Raw genomic sequence first — 18,530 nt, forward strand, 5'->3', positions numbered from 1 at the left:
ATTACGTTTTTGATACGTATTACTCACTTATATGTAATAATATAGAATAAAAATATACTATTACTCCGATATTTGAAAATCTGCATGCGATCGTTGTCACTGTGAAAGTGTTGTCATAACAATGGAATAATAAAATAATTTACTCAAATGTACATAATAATACATATACATATCCATAAAAACAATATTAAACGCAATAACCTTTTTGTACGCGAAGAAAAACTAATATAGGTCCGTCGGGATTAGAACCCAAGACTCCTTTCTAATACGTCTACTTTATAGCGAACGGACGGAAAAGAATCCGTTCACGACCATGGTCCCTTCTTAGATTTTACGTAGTTCACAAATTCACCGTTCTCACAACGTAGAGGGCAGCAGAAAATCCCTGACTTTTTACACTATCGGTATTTCAGAACATGAGACACGAAGTCGCATAAGATGATAGGTCTATCCTATACCTAGTCGGTGATATTATGCACACATCACTTTGTTTTGTCATAGACTGAATTGAAATATTTTCACAGGCTAAGATTTCCTTGAAGGGTCTATATACTTGATACGACCTTGGGACAGAGCGAGGGTCCCCTAAACTTGGTGTGGAAAACAACAATTATCGAACACTTCGGTCAAGACACATATATGTATAAATGTATTTCACAGTTTCAACCATGGAGGGGGTGCGAATATTTCCATAAGTGACTTTGAAACAAAAATAACCTTGAATAACCATATTTTGATAAAAGAGTAGTTAGTAAGACGCTTTGAAATTTGGAATAACGTTGAAATTGATGACAGCTGGAATAGTTCAAGTACCTGTAGAGGTAAATAGAATATCAACTTAAAAAAATCTCAAAATTCGAGAATCAAAAACTCTAAGGATTTTATCAGTATTATTGAGCATGACATTGCAATGGTGTGGTTCTAGAGCTCAAAAAACTCGTGAAGAGTATTGACATAGGTTAGTGAGTATTAAAATATTTTTTTACTATATCGACCTCCTATCTATTCCGTTCCTTCCTTGCTGGACGACAGAGTGGGGTGCGCGCGCAAGAGTGAGAAATATGTGTGAGCGAGGGGCGTTCCTATGCTACCATAAAACAGTCTGCAATTAATGAGCTTCTATTTCATATCTTGTCTTTGACCTGATCGTTTTTCCTACCTTAACGACATCGTGTTCCCTGACCGGTGGCGCCGCGTGCGGACCGAACGAACACCCGGTACACCGCTAACCTTCTTGCCTCCGTAGTTTCCGACAGGAATTTCGAATCTATTATCCACTCGGCGCGGGGAAAGTAGAGTACGAAAATAAATGCACCGATGCCTCTACCCGGCTTTCTTTCATGGAACGAGAGGAGTTTATCATTTTGATGGGTAGCTCGTCGAGGAATCTAAGTTAACCGTCACGGGGAAAGGGAAACGCGACGCTGGGGACTTTTGCGGCATTGCGGTTCGCACGTGACTACCAGAAATAGTTTTTCGCCCTTTGGAATCTTAACGGATCGACGCCACGGAGATTTCCTTGTCCTTTTTTTTTTCTGTTTAACATTTTGCTTACATTTGGCGTTGATTTCTTTGGCTTTTGTTAAGTATAGGTCACACTAATTCGTGGCTTCTTAAAGATCGTAAACATTTACATTGTTCCTGACTTATCCTTCAGATCTGCGATTGTTGAATGTATTGGGGTTGGTTTTTCGGACGTTTGGAAAAGGTTTCGTCTTTTATTTTCGTACTCTGGAAATAAAGTTACTGAAAATTCGTCATATTAGTTATGTATTAGTAGATAATATTGAATTTACTCCTATTATAAGGTGATTAGGTCTGGGTTAGTTGCATTCTATAAGCAGTTCGATTAATAATTATCTTGAAAAACAAGAATCTTAAGAAACGGATTCACTTTTTTAAGGTTCTAATCATTTCTGAATTTTCATTGGTGCTTTGAATAGTTACTAGAAACATTTTATATCTCTCGCACCAATTAGAGAATTACAATTCAAAAGAATGAGCCAGGTATAAACGATTAAGGGGATAACTTTAACATTCAACATTAGCGACAGAATGTATACAATTCACTGTAGAAAATACCAGCCAGATCAAGCGGAACGAAGTAAAACTTTGTCCGTCGGTAGGTGTGTAGTGAGAAGCTTGTAGCGGAAACTATTAAATACAGATTTGTCGAATAAGTGACATGTTACGTGTACACGATTCTTGTGGATAGAGGTACCGTTAGAGGCATAAATGACCCTGCGAAGAACAAATGCACTTTTCGTAATAAAGAAACTATGCACTCTTCTGTACACACTACGATACGACCGTCATCTGTGCGTAAGCATATAAAAACTAAATTCTTCATAAAGAACGTTCCCTTTATTACTCATTATTTACGTGTATTTAATTTATCCTTGTGTGTAAGTATTTCTAGTACCTACTTAATTGTTACTTGAGACTTATTAATAAAAATAGTTTAAATTCTGAATATTTTAGAGAATTCGTATGCGATTAAAACCATTGAAAGGAAGAAGAACATTATATTATTAATTATTTAAACGTTACATACTTAGTTGCGTAAAGCTTTAGGTACCTATTTTATCATCACTGTATTGCGAATTTTTTAACATTCAGAGAAATTTATGATGTGTCACATGTGACATTTAGATATTAATGTGGGATTTTATCTATTTTAATTTGCATATTGGTATTTAATACAAGTACCATAATGGCTGATGAAAGATTCTTGTCTACCGTCTTCACATAACATATCGGCTAATCTAGAGTAAGATATACACGATTCAAGGGCATTACACTATTTACTGAAGCAAATAAAAAATGTTCACTCAGCACTTCAAATTAATGCTGAAAACGTTAGAACGAGATAAAGATACCTCTATATTCTACATGTAGATAGTCTAATCTTCATGCCAGCTTTTTCAACAAAATACTCATAAACCTTCCTTTTAATTCAGTGTATAGGTATTTGTCATACCAGCAGATTTAAAGTATTGATAAGTTAAGTATTTCAAAGCCAATCAGTGTCTCTAGACTGCGGATTTTATTGTATATGTACAATAGATTAAACTAAAACATGATCAAATTTTTATTCTAAAAGGTTTAACACAGTCCTCATTTTACTTTCGCATGTAATGAAACGATTACGTAAAAGTAAAAAATGTCTATTTATTTAATCTTTTAGTTGATTCGACAAATTTTGCACAAACGCTAGCATTGTGGATACGAAATATCGCAAATCGATTAAGATTGATTTCTAATATCTCCTTCAGAATTAATTTTCAGATTCGTATGTACAAAAGACTTTTTGCCTGGTTTTGAACAAAACAGTGGATGCTGTGCTAAATTGTTTGGCATTACGTTGCACGTGTATGTATAATGTAATTACTGCTGGGGACTTGAAAAATTCTTGAAAAGATATTCCCTTCGCCAACAACTTCCGTTCAGGAATGTTCCGTTTACGGGATGACTAGCATCCGCAAATTCGTCAACGCGGGAATAGGTTTAAAAATAAGACGTACCTCCGAAAACGTGGTGCGCTATTGGCGTTTCTGCTCATTAAGATAATTGAGTGGGCTCAAGGCTTCGCCGTGATAACTCATTCAGAGACGTCGTTCCCCCCGGAAAAAGTAAATACAAAGAGAACGAGGAGTACAAGAGGCTACGTGTTCGCTAAATGAGTTCCGCGAGTAACAAAACTATCAGATAATTCATCCTGCTTGGTTTTCTTGCTCGATCTCTCAGGCGTGAGATATTTGTACGCATATGGGTTCTATTTAAATTTTGATAATGTTTGTACGGGAACGTTCGATGAAATTTTTAAATAAGTATCTCTTTTTCAATTAATTGTCATGCAATATTTAGTGAATTTTGCATTATAAAAAGTTTAAAGTCTTATAACAATTCGTGCATGGAAATTCTGTGGTACATTTTATTCCTTCAGGATATTGTATAATATAAATTTGCATGAGGTTCATTTATGATGACTGTTAAATAACTTACGAAAATTAAAGTTTTTGGAATAATTGGACCTATCAGTATTTTTGTTTCAAAACCCTAATCGATCTTTCTTTCGCTTTCTACCTTTTATTAAATAGAATTCCATTCCAAATTGTGTAGCACAACATTCGCTATTTGTTGTTTCTTTTTTACTAGTAAAAATATTTAGCGTTTTACAGAAACGGTGCAATGTAATTGCTCGATTAAAAATTATTACAATACGAAATTAGAAGTGCCACTGTGGTAGCATTATTTAACACTCTTCAAAGTATGCCACGTTAGTATAAAGCTTCAATAAAGTTCAATCAAACCCTTATATAAAATCACAACTTTCTATTATTCAGGAATTCATATTTTATTGAAATTGAAAATAATCACGTTAATATTTTACAAAAGAAAGATAATGCAGACACACTCGTGTCGGAAGAATATTAGTCGTAACAATCGCCGATTCATGTTCATTCTTGGCGATAGTATTTTACGTTGCTAAACGATATTATTCATTTACGTTCCCGGGAACCCGTAGGACCCTTCTGTTCACTGAATCGGAGCGTTTCACCGTGCCGTAAGTGGACGTGGAAAGAAAAATTGCGGCGAATGTCGTAGAACCGGGCGGGACCGTAAAACAAACGTTTCGACGACGCGCTTTTCTCTTCTTCTAATTTTATCTTGTCGCTTCCCTCCGAGTAGTCCTTAGCCGTGTATTTTCGTAGCACGTGTCACCTACGTATAGTCACCTCACCTCCGTAGTTAACGAACACATGAGTGCACTTGACAATCTTTGGAACACGTGTACAAGCTTATCCCTCTTGTTTCTGTTCCAATGTTTCGTTTTCATTTCCTCGTGAATAGTATCGTACCGTACGATTTAAGCAATCTGATTAAATTTACTGAAATTGATGAAACGAATCTTTTTTTAATAATTTTATCTTAACCATAGACTGCAATTATAAAATTTCTGTATTTTTAAGGAATATTTTCGAAATATTACAAATAATAAAGGAAAGGATGGAGAAGGAAAAGTACATATTCTATATTTTATATTGTTGCGACTTCACGCCTATACATTACTCATACTTAATTTATTTAATATTAACAGCAGTAAACTAGTAATAACCAACACAATAAATAATTAGTCTATTGGATCATTCAGGGCTTGAACTTCTGGAGACGTCTATCTTCGACCAGAACTTTCGGAAAACAGTCGTTTCTACTAAATCGATACTTGTTGTTGATCGACCGTTTTATCGATTTTCCTGTGATGTGGGTAGGCCTTCATTTTCTACTCGATGGTCGTACCATGCTGATAACAGTATAATAATATTTCTAGTCAATATATGATTTATGCGGTATTATAAAGTATTGAAAATATTTGATGCTCAGACAATAATATATATATTCGTAAAGTCATTTCACGTAAACAAAGGTTAATTATAAAAGAAGTATTCAGCTAATTTATTTAATTTTGGTTAGATTAACATCGGTGTTATTTCTGTGTATACCTCGCAGTGTGCACTGTAAATAGGTAAGTAACCACTATATTAATAAAATGAGAATTGGTTTCACAAAGAAAATAACATATTTACTTTTCTTGTATTAAATAATACTAATAATGTATGTAACATCGAAGGGAATTTTGATTTCAATCATCCCATTCAGCCAACATTTTTTCTGTACTTTCAAAAATTCTATTAACTGTACGTATCAATAAGTAATCCACAAATTTCTCTAAGAAGAAAACAATACCTACAATTCTTCCAGTCAAAACATCTTCCCTACATTATTGTAACCAACATTATCAAACAATTCTAAATTCGAAACTTTTCATTAAATATGTGTGCAAAATTCGGCGAAACACAGCGGCCTTCTCATTAACAGACTAAACAGGAACAATAATGAAGGAACAGAGTGAAATACGAGCACGAGATACATTACATAGTTCGATATATGTATAGTTTAAAATATGCGACAAAACTCGTTCTACCGCAATTGCTTCATAGCTCGATACGATATCGAAGGAACCTAATGGCCCTCATTCCGGTCTGTCATTTCGCGTCGTCGAAAAAACGCGATCGAGCCTCGCGGCAATTATAAAGGTTTCATACGTGTCGATTGATTGGCGCATTCCATTTAAACGTCCCCGGCGTATCCTCTCGCGCCGCTAATCGTCGTTTCGATTTTCTCCGAGCGACATAACACAGCTGGCCATGTTTTTCCATGATAATGAACTCCGGCGATTCGCTCGCCAGTACTCATACTCTTTGAATGTGCCGACCGTAGAAAGCAGTAAAGTTTGTTGAAGATAAATTCTCCGCGAACGATACAAAATTCAACGCGAAACAACGACACCGAATGTCATCGCGGAATATTACAGAAACGAATTTCTACGAAAAATACGCGTTTGAACAAGCTTCACAAAATGGCCGCCCTCCGAATGACCGTTTACAATCAAAGGGAATTATTAACAGGCTTGAAATTCACCGGAATACCTCGAATTTGCTCCACGAATGAATTCTATAAATGCCTATTGGATACTGTTCCACCAATAATGAAGATATCGGTGTTTTGAGTGGCGAACGCTGTTCATTTCGACGATTATTCCGCATGTCGGGGATGTTTGTGTTATAAGTAGGTATGTTATGCCGAATAATTAAATATCGTTTGTCAGAGAAAGTAGTTGGAGAGGATGGACAATATTCAATTTCCTTCTGTTGCTGCTTTTTCGTTCATTTCCTAAGGTTCATAAAAATATGATTTGGGAATCATTAATTCCGATAACTTTTAGTAGTTTTTAGTCCTCTGCCAAACAACTGTAAGCAACATTTTTTACCTCACTATGGTTTCTATCAGATGTGAAATGAAATAAAAATTTATTTACCGTTATTACAAACACAGTGTTTGAGATAATCGTGCTTACTATAATAGGCATAAAATCCGCCGTCGTACCAGAAAAAGCATTCGTTTCTCACTTTTACTCTTAGATACTTCAATCTAAAGAAAGATATAATTAACATTTACGTGTTTCTATTATTTTTATAATTTAAATATAAAGGCATCTATAACTGTCTTCTTCGAATTACAATTATGCATCAGGACTTAATGTTTACAGACACCAAGTTCCTATGAGGTAAAACTTTCGACAGAATCGACACTTTCCACAAGCCTGCCATTTAATGGTACACAAAGAATTTTATATTCGTACATAAAGTCTAAACCACAACGTCCATTGTAAACGTGTTCGTGCATCGATCGTCATCCTAGGACAGTGATGGGCAACCGAGCCCGCACGGGCAAGTGGCGGGCAGCCGCGAGCTCCTGTGAAGGTGACACGTTAGCGTCTAATGATCATATTAGATTTAAGAATGATTTTCTAAGCAAATTATTGAGAAAAAAAGAACTTTATACGACATCGTTGAGTTTATTTCAATGTCATCTACAATACCGAAAAGAAAAAATTATATGGTGCAATTTAAGAATGTACAGAAGTGACCTTGCCTTTTTGTCGAATAAAGTTTTTCGGTCATTTGTAATACTGCAATTTACTGTCCGAATATCGGAAGTGTCTGGAAACGCGTGGTGACTTATGACGGACAACGTGTATAAGTGGCATCACGAAAGATGGTCGGCGCCACGATATATCTGTTATCCAGGGATATCTTAACGACATTGTTGTCGCGTCCGACTTTAGTTGGCCATAAAATTCGGTCTGGTTTAATGTGAGATAAATGAAAAAATTCCCAGGATGCCGCGTGTGGTCAAGCCCGAGCACGATCGCGCAAGGACGGTGCCCCGTTTTACGAGCTATAAACCTTTTTCGCTATTGTGTCCAAGGCAGTGTGCCCGTCGCAACGAGCGAGTACGCCAGCGATTCGCTTTTCGAGGAGGGACAGACAGTCGCTCGCTTTTAAAAAAGCACCGCCTTTTTCTGGTCACCCTCCGGCCACGGTTCGAACCGTGGCCAAACCGTTTATGCGTTTTCCTGCCTCTTATCTAGATTTCAAAGCATCCTCGGTTCTTCTTCAGTGGGCAAAGACGCCGCGCGATCAATTTCGTGGGATCCCCGAGGAGCAAACTGGGGAGGGCAAATAAGTGGTCGGCACGACGACACGTGATGAGAAAACTTATTCGGTAAATATACGTATTTGTTTGCCGGGAAAAAACGCGTGCCGGTTGTTTAATGTCCGGCACTTATTTAAGCGTATTCGCTGACGGGGACGTTTCTTTTGGGTAGAAGGGAAGGTTGGGAGATGCAAAGGGAATCTTACCTGGCCAACGTCTTTTTAATGGATATTGCGAGGTGTGAGTGTTCTATGTTAACGAAACTGCAAAAAGAATATGTGTAATGAAAAAGAAAATTGACCGCGTTTGTATTCGAACCCACGTTCAAAAAGTTAGCGTTCGCCCTGCAAACGGATCATTGGCCGTTCTTCGAAGTAAGTACAGTGGGTGTAAAAAGTATTCGTACACCCTTTAAAACGGAACAACTCTTTTAAAATTGGTCCAAATGACTTGAGTTTTTTTGTGAAGTTAGAGACATTAATTTACTAAATGATGTGAAAAAAAACTTGAAAAAATTGCAATTGGTCCGAATCGCGAAGAAAATATTAAAGGTCGTGTTTTACAACTTTTTAATCTGAGGCTATAATGAAAATTTAATAAATACATATCGAAGATTTATGTTAGTTATATACATGTTGAAAATTTCATCAAAATTGGTTAACGTTGCTACGAGATGCAAACGATTAAAAATGTTGAAAATCGCAGTTTTTCCCGACTTTCGATCTACAACTGTAGTAAATCTAACAATTCTCACATCTTTTGATGTCTGTCGCTCGTTTCTGTATTAACCGATTTCAATTTTTTCAAATTTTTTTTCACATCATTTAGTAAATTAATGTCTAACTTCACAAAAAAACTCAAGTCATTTGGACCAATTTTAAAAGAGTTGTTCCGTTTTAAAGGGTGTACGAATACTTTTTACATTCATTGTAGGTAGTTGAAAGCATCGCCTGTAATTTAGGATATATAATATACGAAGGAACTTTAATTGTCAATATCTCGTTAACTGTGAATTGTTTACATCTAAAAATGGCATATGGGGCTACTTAGCTGGGCGAGTGGTACAAACTGGCGGAAGCTAATTAAAAAGTAAGGATTACACTTGGGGAGTTTCCCTTATGAGATGTTGTAGATGTGTGGAATATAGAGCTACATGATGCTCTGTGACAGTAATTAGATAAATGTAAAATAATATAAAGTGAATGCAAAGCAATGACGTTCTTCGTCTGTCATTCGAAATGATTTGTGACATTTTACATAACTTACTGTCCTACTGCCATGTTTGCAGAGAGAATGCAATTCCCCGTCGATAAGAATAAATAAGGACACTGTTTTTTATCTGTATTGTTACGGACTGGATAGCATGATTGGTACTTTTAAAAAACAACACTTTGTTTCCGATGTCACCGAATTGTACAATGATGTAAGAACTGTTTTGTATTGTATGTACTGTTTGAATGTCGAATACCGAAAACTGCTGTCTCTTACTGAGCATATCTTTATACATATAGGCTTCCTTATCTCCTGACTGGAGTGGGGGTATGGCGTCGTCGTCTAGCCCGTAAGAACATGAACCATTAATTATTATATTTCCTCGAGATTATGAATCAGTATAGCGCAATTGGATAGAAATCGGCGAACATGCTGTTAGATGCTGTGAAACGACCCTGAACACGTAATTTAGTAGCCATATTTAAATTACGACCCTACTTGAAATTAACTTCTAATGGCCACTACATCATTTATATAAATAATAATATGTAATGTATAAAGAATATTGATAGCGACATTTAACCAACACAAACCTTGGCATCAAAGAATTAAGGCACTACTTAACAAGAAAGAGCGATAGAAGTTTATATTTATCGTACAGTTACTGCGTGTCAAGATAATTTTTGAAAATTGAAGCTTCTTCTCCTTTAGCTATGGTTATTACGATGAGAGAAATGAGAATTCCCTGAAGTAATACTCTCTATATGTATATGTGCAAAATAAGGAACACGTTGATTCAGAATTTAAGTTTTTGCAAATCTTGCAGGATAAAAGTTAAACTGTTATAAACGTAAAGTAATGAAAATTAAACAAATCGAAATATACAATTAAAACCAGATGCCTGTATTTAATAGTTAAACGGTTGCCAAACGCAAACTAATAAAGGTAAAATAAAACTGAAGTACCTATACATATAATTAAAAGTATATACATATATGCCTGTATCACAATATTCCCTTGACCACCAAACTTATTGCCTCTTAACTTGTTGGCTCCGTGGCTGGATCTGGAAATCCATTATCAACGAATTTCCCGCCAGAGGTTAGAATAGGGGCGGCATATGTTATTCCTTTCCTTAACTATAAACTATTAGCTATCAATTATCAAACAAATTTAATGAATTTCTGTTGAAGTAAAATCATAGTTTTATTTTGAAAAATGAGAATTTGATGATTTTTTTGTTTTTTGTTTTGCTATAAAAATTCGACTGTTTTAAATCATACCATGTTCAAAATATCTGGTCGTTTTCCCAAATTTGTTACCTTCGAATTTGTAATTTGTGCGCTAGAAAGCATACTAGACAATTCCATCTGGAAAAACCTATTTTTGTTCTAAAATTTATAGCTTTTTTACCTTTTAAAATACATAGTTTCCGACTTCAAATTCGTTATCCTCAGGATCGAAAACATAAATAAAAAAGTGAGTTCAAATTCTCAGCAATCCTTGAGCCCCATTTCAAATTCATTTCTTAATGACAAATTTAAGGGAAACTCTTAATAGTGCAGAGTACATTGGTATGTTCATTTTTTTAAAAGACGTAGTTTAACGAATGCCTGCGAAAATCGTTTCTTTTATTTTCGTCCAGCAAAATTCGGAAACTGGACCACCACTGTACGTCCTGGTCCTGAAAACAATGATTCTGTATTCACAAACCCGTCGTTCGACGGGCACCAAATTTTCGAAGACTGACCTATTACAAAAAGGCAGCATTTCCACCGCCATCGACACACCTCCGCGTTCATCGGAATCAAAAATCGGCGTGTACAAGCATTCCGCGGGGTGCGGCGCGCGCGCGGTACCACCATGGCCGGGATCCGCACGAAATGGCGGCGCCTTTGTGGCTCTCTGTCCGAACGGTCATCGCCGAGGGTTTTTACCCCGCTGGAATCCACGAAACACTTTTACGTATACGCGCTTCGGTCCCCATTGAAATGCAACTCGCGTTCCCGGTTGCTCCATCAGCCCCTTCGTCCCCTGGCCACTAGCCCCCTCCCCTCCCACGCTCGATGTCTCTTTGGAAGATCATTCCCCGATAAACCACTAATCTGCCTCCCTTTCGGTGCTCGTGATCAATCTTCGTCGTTTTTCTCGATCGTCAGGGGAATATCGACACGAACGTATAAGTACCCGGGGAACGATAAAGCGGCTTGAAATAAGCGGGTGAGGACATCCTCCAGGCGGGGCTACAAAATATCGCGGAGGAACAAGAGGGTTAGGACGATGATGCTTACTACTAGGTCGTTAAACAAGTTTTGTGAATTTTTTATCTTTAAGTATTTGTTAAAATAATACCGTCACAATTTTTTCTATATTAAGTTTCAATTTTACATCTCTAAGCTGCTTTGCAAGTTCATTAGTCATTGGACCAGGTCTTTTTTCAACAACATTTTCAAATCATCAGTTTCCATTTCTGCTGGTCGTGCAACGAGTTCTTTGTCTCTTAAGTGGAAATCGTCATTTTTCAATCGTCGAAACTATCTTTCACAATAGTCGGCAAATACAACGCTGTTATCATAGGTTTCTTTAATTAACCGTTTTGTTTCTGCTGCCGTTTTTTTTTTTAAATAAACAGCAAAATACAATGACGGATATGTTCTTTGTTAAGTATCATTTTAAACCAAAGTAAACAAATGGCTTTAGCTACAGAATTGAATTTGTCGACGTACTTTGTCATAGCAGAATGACCAACTATTGAGAAATAATAGAAAATCGGCGTGAAATATGAACTCGGTATACCCTAGCACCACTGACAAGCGGTGCGCAGAACTTGGTTAATGACCTAATAAATTATCCTTGGTTTATCGAGGAATTTCAGGTCTGACATTTTCCCTACTTCCTCACTTTGTGGATATGAATTTGGCGAAGGCTGAATCCTGGTAATCGCGATAGATGATTTTAAATAAGCTACTGTGACTCTGAGAATTATCTGAATGACATTACAGATTAGGACTGTAGAGAATAGGACAGTAAGTAAATCTCGAAATCCCATTCTCGGAAACTAGTCTTTAGTAATATGAATTTACATGAACAATCCAGCTAATTAATTTAGTATGAGATTACGTAGAGAGCCTCGGAAATAACTTCTGGGTTATGTTTAAACGTCACACACGAATCCTAGTTCACATTGTCCATTCCCCCATTAATAACACACTTTGTCTACTTTCAATTTGACACTAACATAGAATACTATTAAGTTTGGTCATAAATAATTTCTGCTGTAGACATCGAAAAAAGACGAAATTATACTTAAGTAACAATGATTGTAACAATATTTGAATTCAATTGCTATTAGGTACTAAGTTGTATAGTGGTAGCGGACACGTCAGAAAGGGAAACTCATTCATAAATCAACCCAATATAAACAACATTCTGTTATTTACAATTAGAGTTATGTCAAAGTATAAATATAATAAATCTTTTTCTAATGACTGTAAACTGAAGCAATCCGCCGTTCATAAAACACAAACGAGTGCCAGCAATTATCATCGCAGGAGTACTAACATGCATGACCCGGTTTTCTCTGCGAGCTACAAGCAAAACAGATTCTACCGAGTACTATTTGTCCATTCTTGTAAAATCATGCGACTGTACCAATTATTCGTGCAACAATAACGCTACAGTTTTCCATGGGACGACTTGTTTCCAAGAAGATAATAATCACGGATTGCTAACAGAAGAAGGTCAAGTAACATGTGAGCGAAATAACAAAACGTACAAATTACGTCTGCGTTTTGCATTATGGGAGCGGAGAACGCGTTCCGTCGAAAGGAATTCTTCAATAAAGTACCTATTCAGGATTCTCACGTAATTCAGTCTGAAGCAAGTCTGTGTAACGCGGACGGTTTTAGTTTGTAATTAATTTCGCAGTAACTTAAAAGTGTAAACAAAAGGATGCCGGTGAACTAAAGATCTTTTCTTTTCTTACTATTTGTTCTAGAAACTGTCATCTTATGTTACGATAAAACATTTCAAGGTGGTACATAAAAAGAGTTTTTGACTTTTGTAAGAATAGGATAGGTAGTTCAATCGGTAAATGATGAAATTACTATAATTTCATTTCCTTCTTGTATCTTTGAAACTGAATTTAGTATTTATAATTGTTTCATTTATCAAAAGTACTATAGATACCATTTACGCAAGAAATTATGCCGTACGCAATTATTTAAATTGCGTTATTGTTATTACTATTCTATAACCAGGCTGTGATCATTTCTATGGGATCTGATGTTTCCAGATTTATTTATAGGAACAAAAACTAAATAAAATTATACTTTTCTTAACTCGGCAAAATTATACTCTCCAAAAATTAAATTCAGAATTATGCAGTATTAATTACTTGAGTTTGATGTGTCTGATGGTGCTTTTGTTTCCTTTTTTCTTAATAATTCAATGAATATCTAATACAGACACTAATATATTTGTTATTAATTGCATCGTATATTTTTCTTATTCTAAAAATACAGAAACAGTATCATGATACTGAATTATAGCACAGCTTCCAAAGCAATCAAGCATATGGAGAGCGATCTAATTCCTCGTTCATCGCGAAAGCAATTAACGATCCTCCGGGCGTTTTTCCGGTCATCATGCGCGTACTTTATGACGCCATTATTGAATAGCATATCGCTGTGATTATGTGACTTGACATCGCTATGACTTCCCGTACGCGCCATTGCACTCAAATTGACCGCCTTTTTGCCGCCGTAATAGTATCAGTTAACGATCTATCTGCTCTAATAGTTATCGATTTTGAAAAAAATTCGCGTTAAGTCCGTTCATGCTGGTACCGAACACTCAACGTTCATGAATTAAAGACTATTTTGCTTAAAATTACGAACTATAAAATGTATATTACAATAAAATGTAATTAATAATCTTAACAAAGACGGTATGTTTCTCTTGATGCACATTTCGTACAATTTGGCCATAAAAACATGAATGCGCATAGACACCCATCCCTACAAGTAAAAATAAACGTACACTTCTGTCCACAAGTCATCGGTCACTTAATTGTTTTCAGACAAATAGAAAACGAAAACATAAATGCAATTTTTGAAGCAATTTCACTAATTTATGTATTTCATTGAATGCATTTGTGGTGTATAAAATATTCGTCGTTTTTTTGTTCTCCATGAGAAATAACGACGATAGGTATAAACAAGCATCAAGTCCATTAGACTATGCCTGATCAGATGATTATTTCTTTAGGTCGTTAGAATATGTTGTATCAAGAAAAAACATCGAAAACAAAATCCATCTATAAACAGGTTGTAGAATTTGTTTCAATCAATTCAATCCAAATTGTATGTAACTAGTACCAGATTGTATATAAATGACTAGACATTAACGGCTTAACACATTATTCTAACCATCAGACACGACACTAGTGCGAATTGGCACCAACGAAACATCGTTTCGTCTATAACATTCTATCTGACAAACATAACGGTCTTCCACCACGATAAGAAATTATTTCTCGCTTTTGTAAATATTATTATTGAATTTCTCAGAAACTTTTACCCTAAAAATATGTTATAAGTTCAATTTGATTTATTCTTGTCAAGTTCTTAATCATCAGAAATTTTAAATCCAATTCGCAGTACTGTAGTGTTTACATATGCTGAGATGGGGTGTGGTTTTTGATGGTTAAACCTGCACTGCGCTCCATAGCTCAATTTATTGTCCTAACCGACATATTCAGACATCCGAGAAAATTTTAGGCATAAACATAAAATCATAACTTACGACTACCTAAGTTAGTAGACGTTCCATACAACAATATAAACTAGCAAAATCACTTGAAAATCAATTAGGACAAATAAATTAGGCTGTACCTAGAGTCCTAAAGAATACGCAGGGCATTCTATCATTAACTAAAACCTGAAAAGCATAAGGGGCTCCAAATTTTTCGAAAACTCTTGAATAACGGTAATTTCTCGATAGGACATTTTAACTAAAGAGGGCACTGCAGATTCCGATAAACATAGCGCGCGAACAATACTTTCTAACCCACCGTAAATTCATTTTCATGGATACGTTTTCTCCCAGGACAACGTCCAAGCTTTCGTCGTTCTCATCAATTCCACCGCGACGCCGCGGGACACTGACACAGAACCCGCATAAAACAAGAAAGCCCCGCCAGCCGGTGTACGTTCGCCGTGGTAACAAATATTAAATCGTCAACGGTACAAGAAGACTAATTTGGGACGGCGAAGGAATCGACGCCGCAAACGGCGACGGGGCCCCCGGGCCGTACTTCTTGTCCGCTTAAACTTTCGGCATTACGAGAAGCGGAATGCGTGTAACTGCTGCCCTTTAACTTCCCATAGGGCCGCGGAGCTTTAACGAACCGACACGACGGCGTAAAGTTCGCCAACCGGGCCCCCGGACACGTTGACAACGCGAGCCCCGTACCATGTGGTCAATGCGCGTTAAACGCTCGGAGCCAGAGCCGTTTAGCCGTTCCCCTGTGGATATACGAACATTCCACGGTTATTTCGAATACGCACCGCCCCGGACGGTTTTTACGCCGCGGCGTAACTCACGCAGCGGCCGGCGATTCCGTGCTCCAGCGCGCGTGTCCCACGTTCATATTTTCCATCTGCAGACGGCAAAATGGAAACGTCGTCGCCTTGTGCGTGACACCTCGTTGTCGGGCAATTTTACTTCTTCTTTTTTTATTTTTTCCTGAACCGGGACTGGAAAGTCGGCTGACAGATGGCAGCGATGATTTCGGAGTCGCCCTGGAAGTCGTTCGGCACCGGCGGATTGTGGCGCCATCTTTGCCCGTTTAGTCTCGACAGTTTTAGTCGCTGCGAACTGTTGTTCCGATATTTGATTAGTATTTGCCGTTGTTGCGTAGAAGCATAGACGAGATATAAGTATAGACCTTACATCTTATGGGACTTGGTGTCCCACGAAAATTACGCTGGTTAGAGCGCACCGCTACGTAAAAGTTTCCAATATCAGGAATTACGTTCGACGCCGTGATAACGCATATCACACACACACACACACCCGTGACTGCATATAGCGACACGTACATACATTATTGCCACGGTTTCGCTAGCAAGGAATGGAATTCTGAAATGATACGGAGGCTTCTGACGCCCCCGAAGCATGGGACAAAAAATTACATCGCATGTTAGGTCTATCCTTATATCTCGTCTGTGGTAGAAGTATTGGGAATGTTTGAAATATTGCGATTCTTTGTTAGACATCTTTGTTTATAATGTAGAAGTTACCCACCCGAAATCTGGTACTTGGGTAAGGTGTTGGGGTATAAGATTTTGCTTATATGAACTGTGATGTGCTTTATTTATCAACGGTATCCAACAATCTGCATAATAAAACTGTATCTTCATCATACGGAGCTTCATATAGTGCTAGATTCGAATGTAGTTCTGCAAAAGTCCACCCTCCGAGTTTCATGACGCTTCGTAAAATCATCCCAAAGACTCCCGAATTCGTTGCTTAGCATTGATAGTGGAATAACTGAAAAAATTTCAAATTTGCTTTTATTGAATACAAAGTCTACATTATGTTTCGATTTTTATCACGTAAGACGGCATATTCACAATTCCACCTGTTTTGCGTTAGAGAGCAGTTTTGTCGCTATCACCTGGCCTTAGCTATACAAATATAACTTTTAAAAAGCCTCTCCCCTAAAATTTACATTTTTTTTATTGTGTCACTATCAATACCAAACAGCGATATGTGAAATATTTTTTGGCGCAATTCAAAATTAACTGAGACAACACTGAAATAATAAATATAATCTTATATACTAAACACACGAAGTAACCTAGCACCTAAGAAAACCCACTAACAACATCCCCACTAATGACATACAACACCTCGTGGTTACTGCAATAAATTCTTCAAAAACTGTCCTAAACCGATTATTGCACGTGTGACCCACTCACGCGATGCGTTACAAAACCCACTTTAGCGGGTTGCAGAGGTAGAGGCTTCGCCTAAACTGACAATTACCTATTATTCGAATGTTATCAAAGTTAATTTGTCAAAAAACCAAAAAACCTTTCATATAGAATTTCATGAAAATCGGAGGGTGTACTATTTCAGACCTGCAGCCGTAGGTTTTTCGAACACAACAGGACGTTAAGTGCTTCCTGTCATACGGCGACGAATAGTTAACGATCTGTGTGTTTCTTTGAAGTACGAAATAACAGCAAGCGCGAAACCAGCACGGGCACAGACACGAAATTCGTAATCTCGCTGGAAGATTTCGCAGCAGCCGTCTTCAATTAAAACCGTTCGACCCGTGGCGTTATCAAAAAAGGATAAGCACGCACCTCGAAAGATCGGCATGCCTCTGATCAGAGCCGCGAAAGGTCCTTCGAGATCGCAATCGCGAGGAAATAAATAACGGGTCGCGTCTCGGCGTATTTGTACTTCTAACGAGCGTGACAATGTCGAGACACCTTGCGCACTTTGATTCGGTGGCAGTCAGCTGCCGGAGGGGCCCGTTGCACCACTTGTCAATCCTTCTCGGGGGGGAAAACGCGACAGCGCCTCGACGGTAATCTATGCAAGACCGCGTCTCGCTGTTACCGAAACACACCTGTACGTGTTACGGCGAACAGCGAGGAGTCGATACCGTTCCCGCGTGAATGTTAACGCTCGTTAAGGAAACAATTTCCCGGTGACCCGTTTAGGACGTGACGCAAAACCAGAGTCACAGGCTTCGGGGAAAGTTTCGGGAATATTGGGACAGTGGTCGCTTGTTGATTAGAGAACCGGTTCGAATTGGAGCGCTTAGTCCGGTGACAAAGAAGGTGTTAATGCTAGTCGAGGAATTGGGTATATTGACATTTGAAACGCGAGACAGGGAATTCAATCTCAAGCTCTAATTTCCAGATCGACTTGAACGTTGCTTTCAACATGTCTAACGAGATCTGATTCTGAGAGAAAACAATGCAGAATTATTATTTAATATTCAGAGACTGCTGAACACTTAACTACAGACCACTCGTCTTGGAGATGAGTCGGTGCTTCCAACTCACTATCGCAGCTAGGTGAAGCATATTTGAAGCTCTAGTTGAGTACCTTCAATTAACACTAAATGGCGCAGTATTTCCAACAGTATTACAAAGTAGATGTCGGATTATTCATCTGTGAAACGAGTCGTCTATAGTTAGGAAGTAACGTTATCCTTTGTTCGATCGAATTCTACG

Source organism: Dufourea novaeangliae, unplaced genomic scaffold (genome assembly GCF_001272555.1).
Source record: "Dufourea novaeangliae isolate 0120121106 unplaced genomic scaffold, ASM127255v1 scaffold2, whole genome shotgun sequence".
Taxonomy (NCBI): domain Eukaryota; kingdom Metazoa; phylum Arthropoda; class Insecta; order Hymenoptera; family Halictidae; genus Dufourea; species Dufourea novaeangliae.